The following is a 20,132-nucleotide window of genomic DNA, read 5'->3' on the forward strand; positions in this document are numbered from 1 at the left end:
TAAAATGGAGCCATTTAGTAATTTACAAGATTTAAGTCTATTGTTTGAAGGCCGGTGAACCACATCGAAATCAATCAACCACTATTAGTTATTTACTGAATATTCCCTTAGTTTTATGTTCTTTACAATTTAGTCATTAGAGTAGCATATTTAATTTTCTTGCAATCTTTTCTTGAAATGAATTGTCATACTATAAAATCGTATTATTAGCCCCTTAGACTCGATAGTGTATGCTAGCTATCACTTAATCGCCACCTCTCTTGGTTATCCTAGCTATCCTTGGAATGCTCTAGTGTTTCATTATAACACTATAAATATTACAATTGACTTGTACGCTTGTAGAAAATCAGACTTTAAAAATTATTTTTTAAGTTCATTATTTTATTGCACATGCGCGATGCATGTCAGTGATTTAATCGCTTTTTATGATGCTGTAAAAGAGAAGAAATGTCATGAGGCAACAGATAAAGAAATTGAGTCCATTGAGAAAAATCACACTTGGGAGCTGAGAGATCTACCCGAAGGATTAAAATACATTAGTGTTAAATGGGGTTTCAAGACGAAGTTGAATGAGAAAGGTGAAATTGACAAACACAAAGCTCAGTTGGTGGAAAAAGGTTATAAGCAGGAGCATGAGATTGATTATAAAGAAGTTTTTGCTCCAACTGTAAGGCTGAATACAAACATATTAGTGATTTTGCTTGCAGCACAACATTCATGGTTGATTCTTCAATTAGATGTTAAGTCTGTATTCTTGCATGGCAACTTATAAGAGGAAGTGTTTGTTGATCAACCATCTGGTTATGAGAGGATAAGTTTAGAACAGAAGGTTTATCGACTAAAGAAAGCTATCTATGGGCTAAAGCAAGCACCAAGAGCTTGGTATAGTCGCATAGATGCTCATTTTGCAAAGTAGGGATTTGAGAAATTTCCTTTTGAGCATACCCTTTATGCCAAGTCTGATGGACGTAAAATGCTTATTGTTTATCTTTAAGTTGATGGCTTGATATTTACTGGTAATAATGTTGATATGTTTAATGAGTCTAAGCTGTCTATGATGAAAGAGATTGAAATGATCAATCTAGGATTAATACTTTCTGGGATTATAAATCATTCAAACTTCTGTTGGTAATTTTATTTATCAGAAGAAATATGCTCATGAGATTCTTGTAAAGTTCAAAATGACAGATTACAAGCCATTTGCTACACCAATTGAACCTAATTTGAAGCTGCACAAAGATGATGAAGGAAGGAAGTACACAACACTTATTTTAAGCAAATAGTTGGCTGCCTCATGTATTTGACATCTACCAAGCCTGATATCATGTATGCAATGAGTTTAATTAGTAGATACATGGAAAAGTCGATTGAAATGCATCTCAATGCAGCTAAAAGAGTTTTGAGATATGTGAATGGTATAGTTAATTATGGTGTGTTTTACAAAAATGATATTGATGTTAATTTTTTTGAGTATACTGATAGTAATTATGCATGGGTTAATTTTTTTGGGTATATTGATAGTAATTATGCAGGGGATATTGATGATCGTAAGAGCACTTCCGGTTATGTGTTCATGTTTAATTCAAGTGTAATATCATGGTTGTCAAAGAAGCATCAAATAGTTACACTTTCCATAACCGATGTTGAATTTGTGGCAGCAACTTCAAGTACGGGTCAAGCATTGTATTTTAGAAATATGTTCAAAATACTTAGAGTTGAGCAAAAAGGTCTAACAATTATAAACTGTGATAATATGCCAACTATCAAGCTGTCAAGAAATCCAGTGATGCATGGGAGAAGCAAACATAGTGATGTTCATTTTCATTTTTTGTTGGATTTATGCAAGGAAGAGAAGATAGAGTTGTAGTTCTACAAGAGCAATGAATAGATTGTTGATATTTTGACCAAACCACTTAAACAAAAAGCATTTGAAAAAATAAGAAAGATGCTTGGAGTTTGTTCTCCTTAAGGCATTGATTAAGGATTTCTCAAAACAAATAAATCCTAAACTGTTTTAAGCAAAAATCAGTTTAAGGGAGGGTGTTAATTATATTGTTTTTCTGTTATCTTAGTTAGGATATTTAGTCAAATTAATATGAAACAATTATCCTAATTTATTGGTTATTTGTTGAATAAGAGTACTAGTATTTTGAAGTAGTTAGTCTTTTAAAAATCTGCAAAATTGTTACAACTGATTTTTTTGTTCTTCTATATACACTCTAAAGAGTATGATGAAAATGATGATAAGTCTTTTTTCAGTAAAAAAGATCTTAAATTCTCCTTCTTTACTATTAAAATTCAACAGTTCGAATGGTTTGAGATTTTTGTCTAAACTAATGGCAGCTTAGAGACTCATATTCTTCTCAACCTCAACCTTATCATTAACACTGGGAATAAAAAAATTTCCTCTTTTTGTTTTTTTTTATTTTGTGGATTATTGAGAGATCTAAGGGTGTGTGCCAACACTAATTTCATTGATACACTTTAAAATCTAAGATTGAACAATAAGGAGAATAGAAGAAAAAAAAAAGAGAAAAAGAGAAGTTTTCTGTAACTTTTTTGTGTATGTATTTCGATAACCATTTTCCCTTACAACTAAAGGTTAAAAGAAGAAGAAAGCAAACGTGGCAAAGTTAGTTACAATTTCTAGTTAGTCTGTTGATGCTGTTCATCATTTCACTAAAGACATTACGCAGCATTTCACTAAGTTTTATTCTGTGTTTACAACGCACCATTTAACTAAAAGCAAAACACACTGTTTAAGATCCTTTAAGTCTAATGCACCGTTTCATCCCATACATCATATTTTCTTGATTGAAATTCTACCCCATAACAATTACTGCCCTCTAGGAAAATATCATTGTCCTTAAAGACCAAAATGAGGAAAATTGGCTTGAAACTGCTGCAAGGATTCCCAGGTAGCATCTTTAAGGAAAGAATTGATCCACTCCACCAGGACTTCAGTCACTACCTGTTTCACTTTATTCACCATACTCTTGTCTAAAATTCACACTAGTTCTTTCTTCAAGTCCCCATGATCATCAATCAAAGGTAGTTGAACCTGAACTAGAGCTGATTTGATGTGTTTTTTCAGCTGAGACACATGAAAAGTTGGGTGAATGCGTGATCCTGGCGTAATTGGAGTGTATAGGCCACTTATCCCACCTTCTTAACCATAGGCAAAAATGACCATAATACTTAGGAGATAGTTTCTAATGAATGACCTTTTTTACTGTTTGTTGCCTATAGGGTTGCAATCGCAAGTAGACCAAATCACCAATCTGAAAACTCCTGTCAATTTGATGTTTGTCAGCCAACTATTTCATACGAGTCTGAGCTTTTTTGAGGTGAAACTGCAAGAATTTCCTATTAGCCTTTCAAGGTTGTAAACTTCTATCCACCACTGTCACAGGTGAAACTCCTACCAAATAAGGCATATGTTGTGGTGGGGATTGTCCATACAAAGCCTCATATGGAGTGAGCTAAATGGTAGAGTGAAAAGATGAATTAACCACAATTTCCCAAGGGGTAACCAACTTGACCAATCAATAGGTGATTCTCCAGTCATACACCTTAAGTAATTCTCTAGGAAACAATTAAGTACATTGGTTTGACCATCTGTTTGAGGATGATATGTTGTAGACAAGAGAATTTTTGTACCAGCTTTTCTAAATAATTCCTGTAAAAAACCAGTTATGAAAATCCTGTCTCTGTCAGAGGTAATCGAGTCAGGCATTTCATGCAATTTTGTACACATGGTTCAAGTATTATTGAACTACTTCTTTAGCAGTAAAAAGGTGAGATAAAGCTAAAAAATGACCATACTTAGTCAAATGACCTACTACAACTAATATGGAGTTCTTCCTTTTGGAAACTGGCAAACCCTCAATGAAGTGTAAGCTAATAACATACCAGGCTCTTTCTGGAACAGGTCGAGGTTGTAAAATGCCTGGTGAGGCTACTATCTCATTCTTACATCTTTGGTAGACTAGACATTCCTTAGACCAACGCTTGCAATTTGGTGTTAACCCCTTCCAATACACCAAACTAGACAAATGTTTCCTCGACTCGTGAATACCTAAATGACCCCCAACAACACTAGCATGAAAGTGCTGGAACATTTCTTTCCTCAAGCTCTCATCCTTCCCTACTACAATCTTCCCATTCCTTATTAAGAAACGTCCATCCCACGAGTATTTTTGATGTTGTAGACTTTGCTGCTGTACACCCTATATGATCTGAACCATCTTGTCATTTGATTGATAGGATTGGTGTACCTTTCCCAAAAGACTGGAAATAACAGAACTACTGGATAATTGAAATAGTTGTCCTTGTTCAAATTGAGGTTGCCTAAAGAGAGCATCAACCACCTTTTTGTTGATGCTCTTCTTATAAGTTACCTCAAAATCGTACCCCAACATCTTAGCTACCCACTTTTGTTGGAAGGGAGTTATGGCCACTTGATCGGACAAAAATCTTAAACTTTGGTGATCGGTTCTAATCTTGAAGTGTCTCCCAACTAGATAAGCATGACACTTTCTAAGAGCTAGTAATACTGCCAACATTTATTTTTCATGGATCGAGAGAGCTTGGTGCCTGACTCTTAAAGCCTTACTAAAGAAAACCACTGGTCTACCCTGTTGTTGCAAGATTGCCCCAACCCAAAGCTACTTGCATCTGTGTCCACTGTGAATTCCAACTAAAAATTCGATATCACCAATACTGGTGTAGAGCATAAGGCTTCTTTCAGAGCCTGGAATGCTACTGCAGCCTGCTTAGTCCAACACCATCCATTCTTTTTCAACAATTCTGTTAAAGGCTGAGCCAAATATCCATATTGTTTAATAAATTTTCTATAGTCTCTAGAGAGGCCAAGAAAGCTTCTCAATTTCTTAACAGATTGTAGAATAGGCCATAAGAAGATACATTCAATTTTATATTTGTCCATGGACACTATTCCCTCATGGATCACATGTCCTAAGTACTCAATTTGTGAAGTACCAAAGCAACATTTACTTCTTTTAGCAAACAACCATTGGTTCCTTAAAATGAGGAGGACTGCCTTCAGATGCTGCAAATGGCCTGTCCAAGAGTTGGAGTATACCAAGATGTCATAAAAAAACCAACACTGACTTCCTCAACAAGGGTTTGAAAACTGAGTTCATAAGAGCTTGAAAACTGGAAGGGGCGTTAGTGAGGCCAAAGGGCATTACCAAGAACTCGTAATGCCTTTCATACGTTCTGAATGCTGTTTTGTGTACATCAGGTTCCCACATTCTGATCTAGTGGTATCTAGACCTTAAGTCTAACTTGGAGAACACCTTAGCCTCCCCCAACTCATCCAACAATTCCTCAATTATGGGAATATGAAACTTATCTTTGATTGTATGTTGATTGATTTATCTATAATCAATACACAAGTTCTAGCTTCTATCTTTCTTTTTGACCATCACAATTTCAGAGGCAAAAGAACTGTTGTTGTCCCTGATTATTCCAGCTTGGAGCATCTCTTGGATTAGCTTTTCTATTTCTCCTTTTTGAATGGAAGGGAATCTTATGGTCTTGCAAGGGAATCTTATGGTCTTGCAACCGAGATGGTGGTAGTCTTTTTGGTGTTTGAAAGACATCAACAAAGTCATCCAATAAACATTGAAGTTGTTCATCATTGGCAGCAGATACTTCTGTGGAAAGGGTGACTTGGTTTGGAGAACTCATCACCAAGGTACAAGGTCTCAATGTCTGACCAACCACCATAAAACACTTAGAGTTAGAACCAATGGTTTCCACTGCTAATGAACTAGGGACAATTGCATGAATAATGTATGGTTTACCCTTAAAAAAAGTTGCATGGTTAAAGAGTCAAAGTTCCAGATTATATCCTTCAAGGCCAGTAACTACTGAACTTCTAGCACCATATCATAACCTTTAAGTGGAAACACCATGAAATCTGTGTCAAACCAAGAACCTTGGACTTACCATCTGACCCTCTTACTCAGCCCTCTCATAAACAAACAACTACCATTTGCCACAGTGACCTTCAACTGATCTTGTTGCAACAAAGGAAATGACAGCCTGTGCACTGACTTCACATATATGAAATTATAAGTACTGCCTGAATCTACCAAAATAATATCCCAGATAGACCCACTTGAGTAGCTACTCGTATAGTGTTGTGGCCTTGTGAAACCGTAACCGCATGTAAGGAAATAATAGGAGATTTTGATGGACTATCTTTAGAAACACCTTATTCTAGCTGACCAGAACATTCCTAGAATTCCTCCATCTCACTATCAGAAATAGGCTCGAATAGGAACTGGTACAACTGTAATTTGACACACTTGTGTCTCACATGATACTTGGCTCCACACAAAAAACAAAGTCCCTTCTATTTTCATTCAGCCATCACAGCAGGTGAAATGGATCTAGAAGTAGGTTTACTAATTGGAACATTCATCACAGATAAAGTCTGAAAAGTAGAGACAGATTTCACAGGTGTTGAAGATTTCCTTGATGCAACAAATGGGCTAAAGAAGGATTTAGGAGAGACATTCAAAGGAACTAAGGTCCTTTTTAGGGAATAGGATAGAATCCCCTCAATCTTCTTAGCTAATTGGAACCCTTCCATTAAAGTTGATGGTTGAAACAGATCAAGGTAGTGGCCAATTTCTACCTTCAAATTACTTATAAAAATACTAAGAGCATATGCTTTAGGAAGATGCATTTGGTTAAGTAAGCTAACAAAAACATCTTGGTATTGTTCGACTGTACCTTGTTATTTTAGACTAACCAACTCCTTCATAGGATCACAAAAGAAGTTGGATCCAAATCGATCTTGTAGGCTTCTAGCATAGGCTGCCTAAGGGCTCGTTCTTTTTCCCGTTTCAGAATCACTTTTTCACTCAAACGGCCTTTTCTCTTAAAAGGAGCAAAGAACAGCCTCCTTTTCTCTTAAAATTTCTCCATCAGAAAAGTGCTTTTCTCTAGACGGAGAAGCTAAAAAAATCTCCTTTTCCTTCGGCTGAACTGCTTTTTGATGAAAATTGACCAAATTAACCTATATTCTCCCCAAACGTTTTTCCCCTCTGCTGGTGAGCCGGAGCTTTATACCCAATTTCTTTTCCTCATTTTCGACTTTCAAAGCTCTATTTTTTGTTATTTGTTTCTCTTCCGCAGTAGGTTAGAATTTCTTTTATATTTCTTCTTCTGTTTAATTAGTTCCTCTTCTGTTTAATATTTTCTTTCGCTTGAATTTGATTGCCATGCTTCATTGTTATAAAATACTCTGTTCTTTCGCTGAATTTTCTTTCAAAGCTCCATTTGTATTTGTTGTCTGTAAAATGTCCCCTTTTATGGTGTAAAAATAACAGAAGCAAGTTGATTCCCTTGAGATCTTTTTAGAGTGAATTCTGAGACATTTAATGCCCTATTATTTTCTCTATTATTATATACGTAGGTTGCTGAATGAGTGCTGAGGAATCACATATTTGTTCACTTGAATGACAACAATGACAAGTTTAATCTGCTTATGTAAGTTATAGAGGTTCTCTTTACCCTAGCTTCAACTTAATATTTTAGAGTAAACTTGTCACGTACTGTTGCTCCATGAACACATTCTTTGTACCTTTTTGTTTTCTGTTTAACTTCTTCTTTTCAGCTTTATGGTGCAGAAACTTTTCTCGCTTGTAGATCAAACTTCTGCGCCTGATAACTCAGATTCTTTGCAAAATCAGGAAATTTTACTGTCTGGCCATCTAATTACAATTTACCTTAAGGTAGACAGACTTTTAACTATTTGAAGATTTTTTCCCTTTCTTTTACTCATTTAAAATATTTAATGAATCCATGAAATCAGGGTAATTTATTACTAAAAGTATAATGATATGCATCAACCGGTTGACCTTTCGTAATTAGTTTGCAGTTAATTTCATGTGATTTGCATGTGAATTGCATTATTTATTGTTTTAATTATTTTACTAAAATAATACTATTTAAATGTTATTTTTATAAGATGGGAATTCCTTCAATGAGTAATCTATGTAATTTTCAATTATGGTTAGTTATTTGATTGACAAGAATTATAAATTTTTCTAAGTTTGTATTCCGGCATAACTGGATTAGGACAATTAATTAAATACATTTATTGTAAATAAAATTCAAACTGACATAATTGATTATTGAATTACATCAAAAGCTAATGGTTAATATAATCTTCACCTATGTTTTCTATCCCTTAAGCTACATTTATATAGTATACATTATTCTTTTAGTAAACCTTGCAGTAGTTCTTTGATCGTTGGAAATAATTTTTTTAATCAGGATTTGTTATCATTGTTCTCTTATTTTATCCACTAATGCATGGAACAGCTAGCAGTACATGTACCATGTTAAATTAGCTTCGTTGATGTAATTTCACATAAAGATTGGTTTTAACCCATCATTTATTTTTTCAGGAGAAACTGGAAGATTGGTTGCGCAAAGGAAAAAAGCTTGTTGAAGATAAGATTAATAACAACAGCTGTATGTTATGCCTTGCCCATTCTATATTTTCTGTAACCTGCTTTCTCTTTCTGCACCATCATGTTCTGTTTTATAGCATTTCTAATATTTTGCATCTTCTGCTTCCTGTTGGTGGCTGAAAGCTTTACCATTACTAGTTTCATTCATTTCTTTTGAACCACCGTATACTTTAATTCTACTGTAGTTAATTGTTTTATGATCAATACTATTGTTTCCATTGAATGTTCAATTTGGAAGAAGTTGGATAAACCTGATTTAAGCTAAACTGGAATCGACTCTTTTTTCTTAAGAAATGTGGGAATGTTTGTTGTGTACCCTGATAAGAGAAAAAGCTTGTGTTTTGCGGTTAGCATAAAGGGTCTGCTGCTGTTGCTATTTTGTTTCTTTCTTTCATGTTATTTGTTGAAAATGGTCTGCTGCTGTTGTTGTTTTAGTAACAGAGTAAAATGTTGAAAATGGTGCAGAAGTAAGGGGATATTATTTGTTGCAATTGATCAAAATAGAACTCTTTCAGACCAGGGTCCTTTTGATATTGTATTGCACAAGGTTAGTAGATATTTCTCTGTATATGTTTAACATGTCCTTGGAATCTATTGCTAGAATATACGTTCATTACTCATGGGATACCAAGTTCTAATTTGTTTTCCTCCTAATCTGTTTTAATCCAGTTTTTTAGCAATGTTGGCGTACGTACTAGTAAAAGTTCTAGCGCTTGGCTAACTTATTCATGTTAAATAAGTTCTATGATGCAATATATTTTAATTGGCATATAAGTTATTCATGTTAAACAATTTCATTACACTGCCGAATGAAAAAAAATTAGAAATATGCCGAATGGTTCAGTTTAAGCTTGTCTATGAATTTTTATGCTCTATGAGTTACAAATCCACTGCCGTCCTAAACAAGTATGACTGCATGATGACAAATATGGTAGCATGATGACTGCATGCTTTAAGTTTGTTTATTTATCTTCTCTTTTTCACAGTAAATTATTGTAGCATGAAAAGCTTCATTATTTGGCATTGTTGTTTGCAGTCGGGTCCATTTTTTGGTAAAATTAATATTAGAATATATATTTTCATACACATGTAAACAAATATACTTATGTGACATTTGATTTTCTTGATTGCTTTACTGGCTTCAACGAATATGTTCGTATACACAATAGATGAGTACTTCGGCGGTTGAAGTTAGTGGTGAAAAGGTGAAAGCAATGTGGGATAAGAGATTGATAGAAATATTTTTTGATATTTGTATTAAAGAGATATTGAAAGGCAATAGGCCTGGTACTCATTTTACAAAAGATGGATGGTTGAAAATAATGACCAGCTTTAAGAAAGAAACGGGAAAGGGTTTTTCACAAAGACAACTTAAAAATAGGTGGGATGCCCTAAAAAAGAATGGAAAGCTTGGAAGAAACTTAAAGGCGAAGATACTGGTCTAGGGTGGGATCCTATAAAAAGAATTGTTGATGCATCGGATGATGAGTGAGAGAGTAGGCTACAGGTACATTAATAATTCTGAATATTTTTATTTTTTCTTATTTATGAGGTTATTGATAATTACTGTTATTAAACTATCATTTTATATATAGGTTGTGCCTGAAGCTCAAAAATTTCAAACTTCGGGCATTGATCCCGAATTTGGAGGGAAGTTAGATCAAATGTTCATGGGGATAGTTGCAACAGGAGATAAAGCATGGGCACCTTCTTCTGGTACACTCCGGAGTGATTTTTTTGAGGATGTTACCGACTAAATACCTGAAGAGAATGAAGAAGAGAATATGAGAAATGATGTTCACATTTCTAATGATGTTCAAATTAACGGGAACGGTCAAAAAAGAAAAAACCCTGAGATATCAAGTTCACATTTGAAAACTGGAAGAAAGAAATCCTCAAAGCAAATTGGAGGGGCTGCAAGATTGTCTAGTCAAATAGAAAAATTATGCAATGCAGCTGACGATATGAGTCAAGCCACATCTAATTTGACTCCTGTTATGGATCCATATGGTATTCTGCAAGCAGTCAAAGTGCTTGACAGCATGTCGGAAGAAGTTCCAGAAGCTAGTCCGCTATACTTTTTCGCACTTAAATTATTGCTTAATATGGACAAGCGAATTATGTTTTTATCAATTAATCCCAAGATTAGAGCTTTGTGGCTTAAGTCGGAAATGGAGGATAGTTGAACATGTGCTTCTCTCTAGGGTTTAGATATATCTATTATGTGACTAAACAACAATGCTAAACTAGTTTTATCAATAGTTATTTATGTTTGGTTTTTGGATATTGAATTTATGTTCTATTTATTTATGTGTAATCTAGTTTTATTAATAGTTGTTTATGTTTGGTCTTTGGATATTGAATTTATGTTCTACTTATTTATACTAAATTAGTTTTATCAATAGTTGTTAATATGATTTTGGGTATAAAATTTATTCACAGGTGATGAGTATAGTTGAGAATTACAGCGGTGATGAAAATGATGATAAAAGGGAAAAGAAAGAGATTTTACAACGCATGAAATGTTTTAATCGATTATTTGTTGCTGCATCTTCTTCCATGCAATTATATTACGAGAAGTATGTATCCAGGCAACCATGCATGGATTCAAAACAATCAGGTGAGACATGGATCCGAGAGATCCTCGACGGTCATGAATCACGTTGTATGATTAATTTTAGGATGTCTAAAATGGTATTCACAAGTTTGTTGAGAGTTTTGGAGACAAGATACAACTTGCAAACTTCAAGAAACATATCTTCTAGTGAAATGTTGGGAATTTTTTTATACATCTTGGGCACCGGCGCAAAAGTTTCCCAATGTCGAGAAAGATTTCAGAGGTCTGGATCAACAGTAAGTCGACACTTTGCAACTGTACTTGAGAAAGATTCAAGGATGGCCACTGATCTAATTGCACCCGAAGATCTTTTTTTTAGCTCAATACCCGAACAAATACGCAATGATTCTAGATATATGCCGCATTTTAAGGTTAAAATTTAATTTTATATTATTATATTTTAATATTTTTGGTTGATTAAAAATATGCACGAGGGTAATATGATTATTTGTTCAGGATTGCATTGGTGCAATTGATGGTACTCACATTGCCGCTATTCTTCCACCAAATGAACAAATTCCCTATATTGGAAGAAAATGTATCCCGACTCAAAATGTTATGGCAGTATGTGATTTTAATATGTGTTTCACCTTTGTCATGGCTGGATGGGAAGGATCGACACATGACACTAGAATATTTCTTGATGCAATTCGAGATCCGAAATACAAATTTCCGCACCCACCAAATGGTTAGATTTTTTTATATGTGATTTTTTAAATAACAAAGTATAAGTTCTTTAATTCATAAATTTAATAAAGTAATATGATTAATTGTTTGTTATATTATGACTTGTAGGAAAATATTATCTTGTTGATTCTGGATATCCTCAAATGAAAGGTTATCTTGGACCATATAGAGGTCAGCGATATCATTTACCTGACTTTCGTAGAGGTAGACCAATATCTGGTAAAGAAGAGATATTCAATCATTCACATTCATCATTACGTAGCGTGATTGAACGAACTTTTAGTGTTTTGAAAAAAAATGGGTCATTTTAAGGGATATGCCAAGTTATAGTTTTGAGAAGCAAACGATGATCGTTGTTGCTACAATGACAATACACAATTTTATCCGAAAACATGTCGGTCGAAATGATGCAGATTTTATGGAATACGAAGACTGGGCATATGAGAATATTATTGATTCAGAAAATGCGCATGGTTGAGAAAGTGATGATGACGACGACGATGACGATGATGGTGATGATGACTGTGAATCAAACAATTTAAGTGGTTTTGAAATGGAATTAACAAGAGATGCTATAGCTTCTAGTTTAATGAATTCACTTTAAATTGTAAATGCTATTGTAAAATTTTTAGTATTTATATTTGATATATAAATATTATCCCTTTTTAAAACTTTAATCCAAATATATGTAATATTTTAATTCGTTAGGTTTATGTTTTCTATGTTATGTTAGTATATATATGAGTTATATATTCAAATACATTTTAAAATAAAATAATAAAATATGTTAAAAGCATTAATTAAAAATAAAAAATAATTTTTATAATAATATAATCGTGTCAATATCTAATTACAAATATTTAATTTTTATATTTAAATATTTAAATATTTAAATATAGTTTATATATTCTAATTAAATTTTATAAATAATTAATATTAATTACTTAGAAATTTTTAAAATTAATATTATATATTAAAATATTAACAATAAGTTATAATAAATTATTTTTTTTATATTTTTGCTAAAATATCATAATATTAACTAATTTGAACATTATTTAAATACATATTTGTTACTTTATAATCTCATGTCTAAAATGAACATTTTATTCTTCAAAAGCACTTTTTAACAGAAATGCCAAACACTCAAATTTCTCAAAAGCACTTCTCAAAAGCACTTCTCAAAAGCAATAAAGAACTGGCCCTAAGTCAACATGTGTAAGCCACCATTCCTTTGAGAATAAAAATAGTGACAGTCTAGGGCTCGACCCTCCAGAGTTAGCATCACTGTATGAACTTTGCTTGTCTTAGGAGTTCCTTTAGCCTTGAAGAATTGCTCCAGCTTAGGCCACCATCCTCTAAAATCATTACCATTGAACTTTGGACACTCGAGCCTACTAGGTCTGTCAGATCCATCAACCAAAGGCGAGTAATTCTGCAGGTGGAAATTGCCTATGTCAATAGGTAGAGCAACACTTACCCCAGCAGTAACTTGACTAGCATTTGGCACAACAAAATCTTTAGGAGAAAAACCAGGTGGTGCTCCCCCCATAACGCTCTTTCCCTTGCCAATGACTCCAGTAGTGGGTGGTCCAAAATATTGGCCAAGAAAGGTTTGAAGGTCCCCTCTAAACTTGTCCTTGAACTCTTGGAATTTAGTGTCCATCTTATTGTCCAGTCGAACCAATTCCTCTTGAATCTTGGAAATTTCTTACTGCATTCCACTGATCTCTTTTTGTAAGATAGTAGAAACACCATCTCCAGCCATAGTAGGGATTGAAGTGAGCTCTGATACTTTTGATACACTCTAAAATCTGAGTTAGAGCAATAAGGAAAACAGAAGAAGAAAAAAAAGGAGAAAGGGAGAGAAGTTTAGTACAACTTTTTTGTGTATGTATTTTGATAACCACCTTTCCTTACAGCTAGAGTTTAAAAGAAAGAGAAAGTAGACGTGGCAAAGTTAGTTATAATCGCCAGCTAGTCCGTTGATGCTGTCACCATTTCACTAAAGACATTACCCCTTAATTCTAACGCACTGTTTCATCCCATACATCATATTTTCCTGATTTAAATTCTACCCATAACATTAAGGAAAACAAAAGAAAAAAAAGGAGAAAGGGAGAGAAGTTTTCTGCAACTTTTTTGTGTATGTATTTTGATAACCACCTTTCCTTACAGCTAGAGTTTAAAAGAAAGAGAAAGTAAACGTGGCAAAGTTAGTTACAATCGCCAGCTAGTCCGTTGATGCTGCCACCATTTCACTAAAGACATTACCCCTTAATTCTAACGCACCGTTTCATCCCATACATCATATTTTCCTGATTTAAATTCTACTCATAACATTTACTTTAGGCAATGTATACAGCGAAGTGTCCACCCACATCATAAGCTTCAAAATCTAACATTAAAATCTGTTCAAATCTATTGTTGGTTTTCAAGGGACCTTTTTCTATTATTATACTGGGATGAAGAATATATTTTTTCACGCATTATACTCTTGAGCATTTGAAAATCATTAACCAGGAACTTGTTTCGATCATTCCAATCCAGCTTCCTATGGGTTTATGATGATTGCGCGTTCGATGTTTGGGTTTTTTTTTCAGTAGTTCAGGGTTATTGGATTTGAATTGGGTGGGTAAAACGAAAATTGATCTTGGGGAAGTTTTATTTTATTTGTTATTTAAGTTTTTATTTGAAGGAAAGTAAAGATTAAAAATTAAATTATACGGACCAATAAGAATTCGACACTTGAATTATTATTAATATTTTTTCTTTTTCTCACGTAGGGAAAAATAAATGGAAAACGAAAATTAAAAAAAATAAATTATTTTAATTTTTTGAATCAAATTAATTTACTTAATATCGAAATCCCACAGTTTCTTTACCTAAATTTCTTTACTTTGTTTAGAAGATGATTACGAAATGCTGAGCTGTCTCAGGAATCCAGAACTTTTGCTTACGCCACTCCACTCGTTTCTTTTAGCAATCCAACGGCCACCTATCAGAAAATCATCACTTCGCGTAAGCAGAGGCAAACCTTTTTCTCTAGCTGCACGTTATCGCTTTGAGTTTAAAGGAGTGCCCTAAGCAATTTCAATAAAAACCCAAGTGACATAGACGGTGAGAAAGTTTGAACTTGAGAATAATTGACTAAAATTCTATAAACAAAACAGTCGAATAGTAACAAGTTATATATTTATATTTTTAAAGCTTAAATTCTACAAATGAAAATTAAAAATTAAAATCTAGTTAATGCCACTAAATTATTAGTAAATTTATGTTATAGTTATTTAATTTTAAAATATTAAAAAATAGTTATAAAATTATTCAAAAGTTTTCGTATAAGTAATTGAACTACTCAAAATATTTTATTTAAATTATTAGACTTTTATGTTTTCATTTTCAAAAAAAAAAAAGAATTTAACTAGCAAGTTTCAAGTGATGATCGATATAAAAGATCAATACCCATCGATGAATAGAAAACATACTTTAGATCTAAATTGGTCTGATGCTTAGTATCAAAGAGTGGAAAAAATATATTTATATTTTGACTCATAGATTCATGACATTTAAAACTCTTTTATGAAAAACAATTGAACCGTAGAAAAAAAAGGGAAATAAAATTTTTCGATTAGTATAAGCGATGTGAATAAAAAAAATCATACAATAATAACTTTAACAGTCCAGTTACTTAAGTCAAAATTTTCGAATAGTTTAATTATTATTTTGTAACTGGTTTAAAGTTAAGTAATCGAAATAAAAATTTATGGATAATAAGTAGTTTAGTAAAAAAATAATATTAAAAAAATATTACTTTCCGTTTAGGTGTTAGACCTAACTAGATTTCAAAATTAATCAAAAAGAAAAAGGGAAAGAGGAAGAAAGAGAAAGGAGAAGAAATAAAATTCCCAACACCCAAAGTCCAAATATAATAAATCTATACCAAACCATATTCAGCACTATATAATCTATAATTCCAAGCTAAAACTTGTGTCCCATCTATCCTTTTTTTTTCTTGGTATTTTCTAGAGGCTTTGCAAGTTTGCAAAAAAAAAAAATGAGTGACCCCAAATATGCTTATCCCTACCCTGCTCAAGGTACTCTTTTCTTTGTTTTTTTATGTAAATTTCCCCTTATAAAGCCTCTGCAAGTTACTTAAGTTCTCAGTTTTTACATTACTGGCCATTGTTTTTATTTTTTCTCAAGAACTTCCTTTGTTTATGGCGATGGGGTTTTATTTTTAGGGTGATTTGTGTTTTTTCTTGGCCGATTTTCCCTTTGGATTAAAGGAAATATTAAGGGTAGATTTTGGTGTAATTTTGTATTATAAATTTTTTTGGTTAGCAGGTTATTATCAAGGTCCCCCAGTGATGGCACCACCGCAATATGCAGCTCCACCACCTAGGAGAGAACCCGGTTTCCTTGAGGGCTGGTATGGTGCAATATTTTTGAATTAATTTTAATTTATTCTTTTAATGTGTAAATTTAATTAATTTATATATTTTATTTTTGGCAGTCTTGCAGCTTTATGTTGCTGTTGTCTTATTGATGAATGTTGCTGTGATCCATCCATCATCTTTATCAGCTGAGAATAAACAAAAATATTCTCTGTAATCTCACTATATATATTGTGATGCTAGGTTTAAATTCTTAGGAGGATTAATCTTTTTAACACTAATAAAATTATAATTTATAGATAGTGATGATGGGTGTGTTTGTGTTTTGTGGTTTGAAGAACTTGTTGCTTTAAGTTTCTGTTTTTCTTCATCTTTGTAATTTTCTTAAGCAATGGAAGAAAATAATCAGCGAATTTCCAGTAATTATTTTATTTTTCTCTTTTCAATTAATTAATTATGTGGCTAATGAAAAGGACATTGGTGGTTCAGATTCATTTGAGCTGTAAACCAATTCATAAATTGTGCAGTTACCTATTTGGTCCTAAAGTGATTTAAATGTCAATAAAAATAAATGATTGAATCAAATCACTTTGAACTTTAAATGAGTGTAAAAGGTTGGACTTTGGGAATTAATAAAGGTTAACAAGCGGGATGGATTCGGATGATTTCGGGTTTTTTATAAGACGAAATTGAGTTAAGAATGTGTTGGAGTTTGTACTCCCAAGAGGTTGTTCAATCGTGGCCAATCGTCATGCATGCGCTAAACCGGTTGTAATGAGGCGTAAGCCACTTAAAAATGAAAAGGGGGGGGGGGTATTCGATTCCGATAATGGCAATATATTATTTAGTCTTGTTGATTAGTGAGAGGTAACAAGGGAAGAGGATGATGGTTTGATAAAGAAGAGGGGAGTATGAAGGTTGGAAGGAAATTTTGGCCACATGGAGATAGTTTACAGGTTCAGTGCGGGAAGTATTTGAGAATAGATTTACATGAATTATTTGCATGTCTTTTTTATAGTGGGGACAAACTTAGCTACGTACCCTCAGTTTGTTGACATGGAACTCTGATTTGATATCCTTGTAATGGTGGTGATATAACGTCCTAGGGTGAGACATTTTAGGACGACTAACAATCAATTACTCTGAGTCTCCATGTGGTGCTCATATTGCCTCAGCGAAGGTGCACCGTTCTAAAGTTCGCCAGGCTATGGTTCGCAAACTAGCTTTAGGTTCGTGGTACCATTGGTTCCATTGGAAGACACATGTCAAGTTCTTTATGTTGTTCTGTGAGGTTCGCAAGGTTCGCTAGACAAGGTGCAACAATTTCCCCCCAGGCAAGTGAAGGTTATAAAGTGACCTTCGTGAGCCTGGTGAAAAAGTCTCAGCATGGGTGTTTATGATGGAAACGTCTTAAAGATTATGATGAAGTGTTATACATTGTATAGGGGTTCTCATTCTAAGTTTGAATATATATATTTTAAATTTGTAGTTTAAATTTTAAAAAATTGAAAAATTTAAACTATTTAAATTTATAGTGGGATAAATGATTGTTATTTGTTTGTTCATTTGAGTTGAATGATGAATTTGGCAAAATGTGCTATGTGTAACGATGTGTTGATTGAATTTCCAATGAAATCGTCATCATCTTTAATATTTAGATACACATGCTGTGTGTTAATTGGAGGGACCTTTCTTGTGCACATGTGATGGTGCATGCATGTGCACGTGATAACTTACCTAAGAAGTTTCATAGTAATCAAAGGGTTTCACCTTATTTATAAATATGGATAAATTTTTAAGCCTCATCACCATTTGCTTTCTATGTTTTTAAATTTCTACAATTCCTCTTTCTTCTGTGTTCTTGGTGCAATTTAGTTTGATAGGTTCTAATCACTTCAATTTCTTTATATTACTTTTTCATTTTCCTTTTTATTGTTAGCAAAACATGGTTCCGAGATTGCTTAGTGTTCCTGCTGAAAGTAAGGAATTTGAGTGTACAACGTTTGTAGATGAGATGTGAAAATTGTTGGAGTGTAGGGTAATTACGTGTTTTAGTAATTTTAGATACAAATTTTACATTTTGAAGGGGAAACATTCGATTGAGTGATATGAAAAATTGTAAGAGAGAAAATCGTTGGTTTCTTTTGCCCTTATACGTTTTTGAAGTAGGGTTTCATATGTCTCTGTATCTTTTCTTTGTAGAATTGTTGAATTCATACGAGGTGACTCTTGGGCAATTAATGGGTTCCTTGTGGTGGACTTTAATGGGTATTTATTAGATTACCAGCTACATGGAGAATAAACTTCTGTAAATCTATTCAGAAGAATATACATTGTAACCCCTGCTAGTGAAAGCAATAAAAAAGGGTTTGTAATGTTTGCCACTCTAAGGGGAGGGAAAGCTGTTGTAGATAACACCACCAACAACTTGCATTTGGCGAGGGATATATATATTGAAATTAAGTGAACTTATGGGGAATTCCCTTTTCTTTTGGCCTGGGTTAAACCTTCCACTGAAAAAAGCAATTGAGATCCTTGTTCGTTAATGTTAGAGTATGCCCAAAGACCAATCATAAGATGATTGTAATCACATACTCGTTTTTACCTTATTTTTAATGCAAGGCATTGCCATTGTTATTTCAGTTTCTTTTCTGTGTGTATAAATAAACTAGTTAATAATAAAGTATCATATTCTAAAAAGGTCATTCGTCAAGTTTTATTATGGGCTTGGACAATGATAATGCATTGAGACTAATGTATAGTTGATTGATGACAAAGTGTTGTCATTGACATAGGGACGTCAAACTCAATATATGTGTATGTGTTAGAGAAAAACATACTAGACTAACCTGCCATGAGTATGTTTCTTGGATTATTATGTAATAGCCACTAATATTACTCATAGTGATAACTATGTATATGACCCTCAGACTTGAGATCATCATTGTCTCAACATCGTGAGTCGTATATGTTGATACAATCAAACATATACCTTAACAAGTTGTACTATAAAACTGATCTTGGATATACCACAATCCATTTAGTGGGATATGGTTGATCAAGACATGATTTATCCCTCTTACATAATGGGATCAATATTTTAGGTCTCTTGATGGATTATGTAGAAGCCGATATGTTATTGTTGCGACTTGGAATCGCCATCTCCGAAAGGGATCCTATCAACAACGTCATTCATTGCTTTTCAGTTTTTGAAAGGTATATTTTCAACCTTTGTTTCAACTTGATTTGTTCCTCGTACATGGATCCTTGGTTGACGATCGCCAGAATAATTTTTCCGCCGCGCCATGGGGCGTAATGATGATCCAACAGTTAAATGCAGTAGAAGAGGCTCAATTCAAAAGATTGCAAATAAGTCCGCCAATTAGGTATAAGCAAGTTCACAGCTTGAGGAACGTTTGGCGATTCAGCTTAATGGAGAAAATTCAAAATAGTTGAGATGATGTGGACTTCAATACCCTCAGTGAAGCTCAACTTGATGGAACAAATCCATGTGATGAGGCTTGAACATATATGGGTATAACAATGTAATAGCATAAACTCTTTTAGGATTATTTAAAGAACCCAAAAATTGGTTATTTGAGTATGCCTTTTGTCAATAGTGTAGATGAGACTATTGAAGCCAGAAAGGAGAAAGAAAATGTGTAGCTACGAGGGTTCCAAGAGCTATAAAAAGAAAGAAAACTGCGTAGGTGATTGAAGTTTCACGAGCTATTGAAACCATTTAAGGAGTTAAAATTGTTGATGTTACTCAAGAACCAGCTGAGGGGAGTGAAGGACCTAATTTGGAGGTTCGTAAAAAGAGAATAAGAGATCCATATTCAAATTCTCTTCCTTTTGTTGGTGAAGGTCCCTCAAGCGAGAATATGAAAGATACCAAGTCTCATGCAGACTTTA

The 20,132-nt window shown here is 33.5% G+C and overlaps 2 long non-coding RNA genes across 8 annotated transcripts; both read left to right on the forward strand.

The window, feature by feature from the left end:
• The first annotated feature begins 4,943 nt into the window (after positions 1-4,943).
• Positions 4,944-10,807, forward strand: LOC107950494 (uncharacterized). Of its 7 annotated transcripts, none has more exons than XR_005911039.1 (7): positions 6,731-7,088; positions 7,454-7,527; positions 7,655-7,772; positions 8,451-8,517; positions 8,985-9,063; positions 9,686-10,023; positions 10,112-10,807. It is a non-coding gene; the product is annotated as an uncharacterized lncRNA (long non-coding RNA). The 7 variants fall into 7 exon arrangements; XR_001698084.2 differs by having other exon boundaries at positions 6,732-7,088; positions 8,982-9,063; XR_005911038.1 differs by having other exon boundaries at positions 6,722-7,088; positions 8,985-10,023.
• A 4,830-nt stretch (positions 10,808-15,637) lies between these two features.
• On the forward strand, positions 15,638-16,640 carry LOC107950493 (uncharacterized). The gene is made up of 3 exons (XR_001698080.2): positions 15,638-15,917; positions 16,168-16,252; positions 16,337-16,640. It is a non-coding gene; the product is annotated as an uncharacterized lncRNA (long non-coding RNA).
• Positions 16,641-20,132: the final 3,492 nt, after the last annotated feature.

This window comes from Gossypium hirsutum, chromosome D03 (assembly GCF_007990345.1).
Source record: "Gossypium hirsutum isolate 1008001.06 chromosome D03, Gossypium_hirsutum_v2.1, whole genome shotgun sequence".
Taxonomy (NCBI): Eukaryota; Viridiplantae; Streptophyta; class Magnoliopsida; order Malvales; family Malvaceae; genus Gossypium; species Gossypium hirsutum.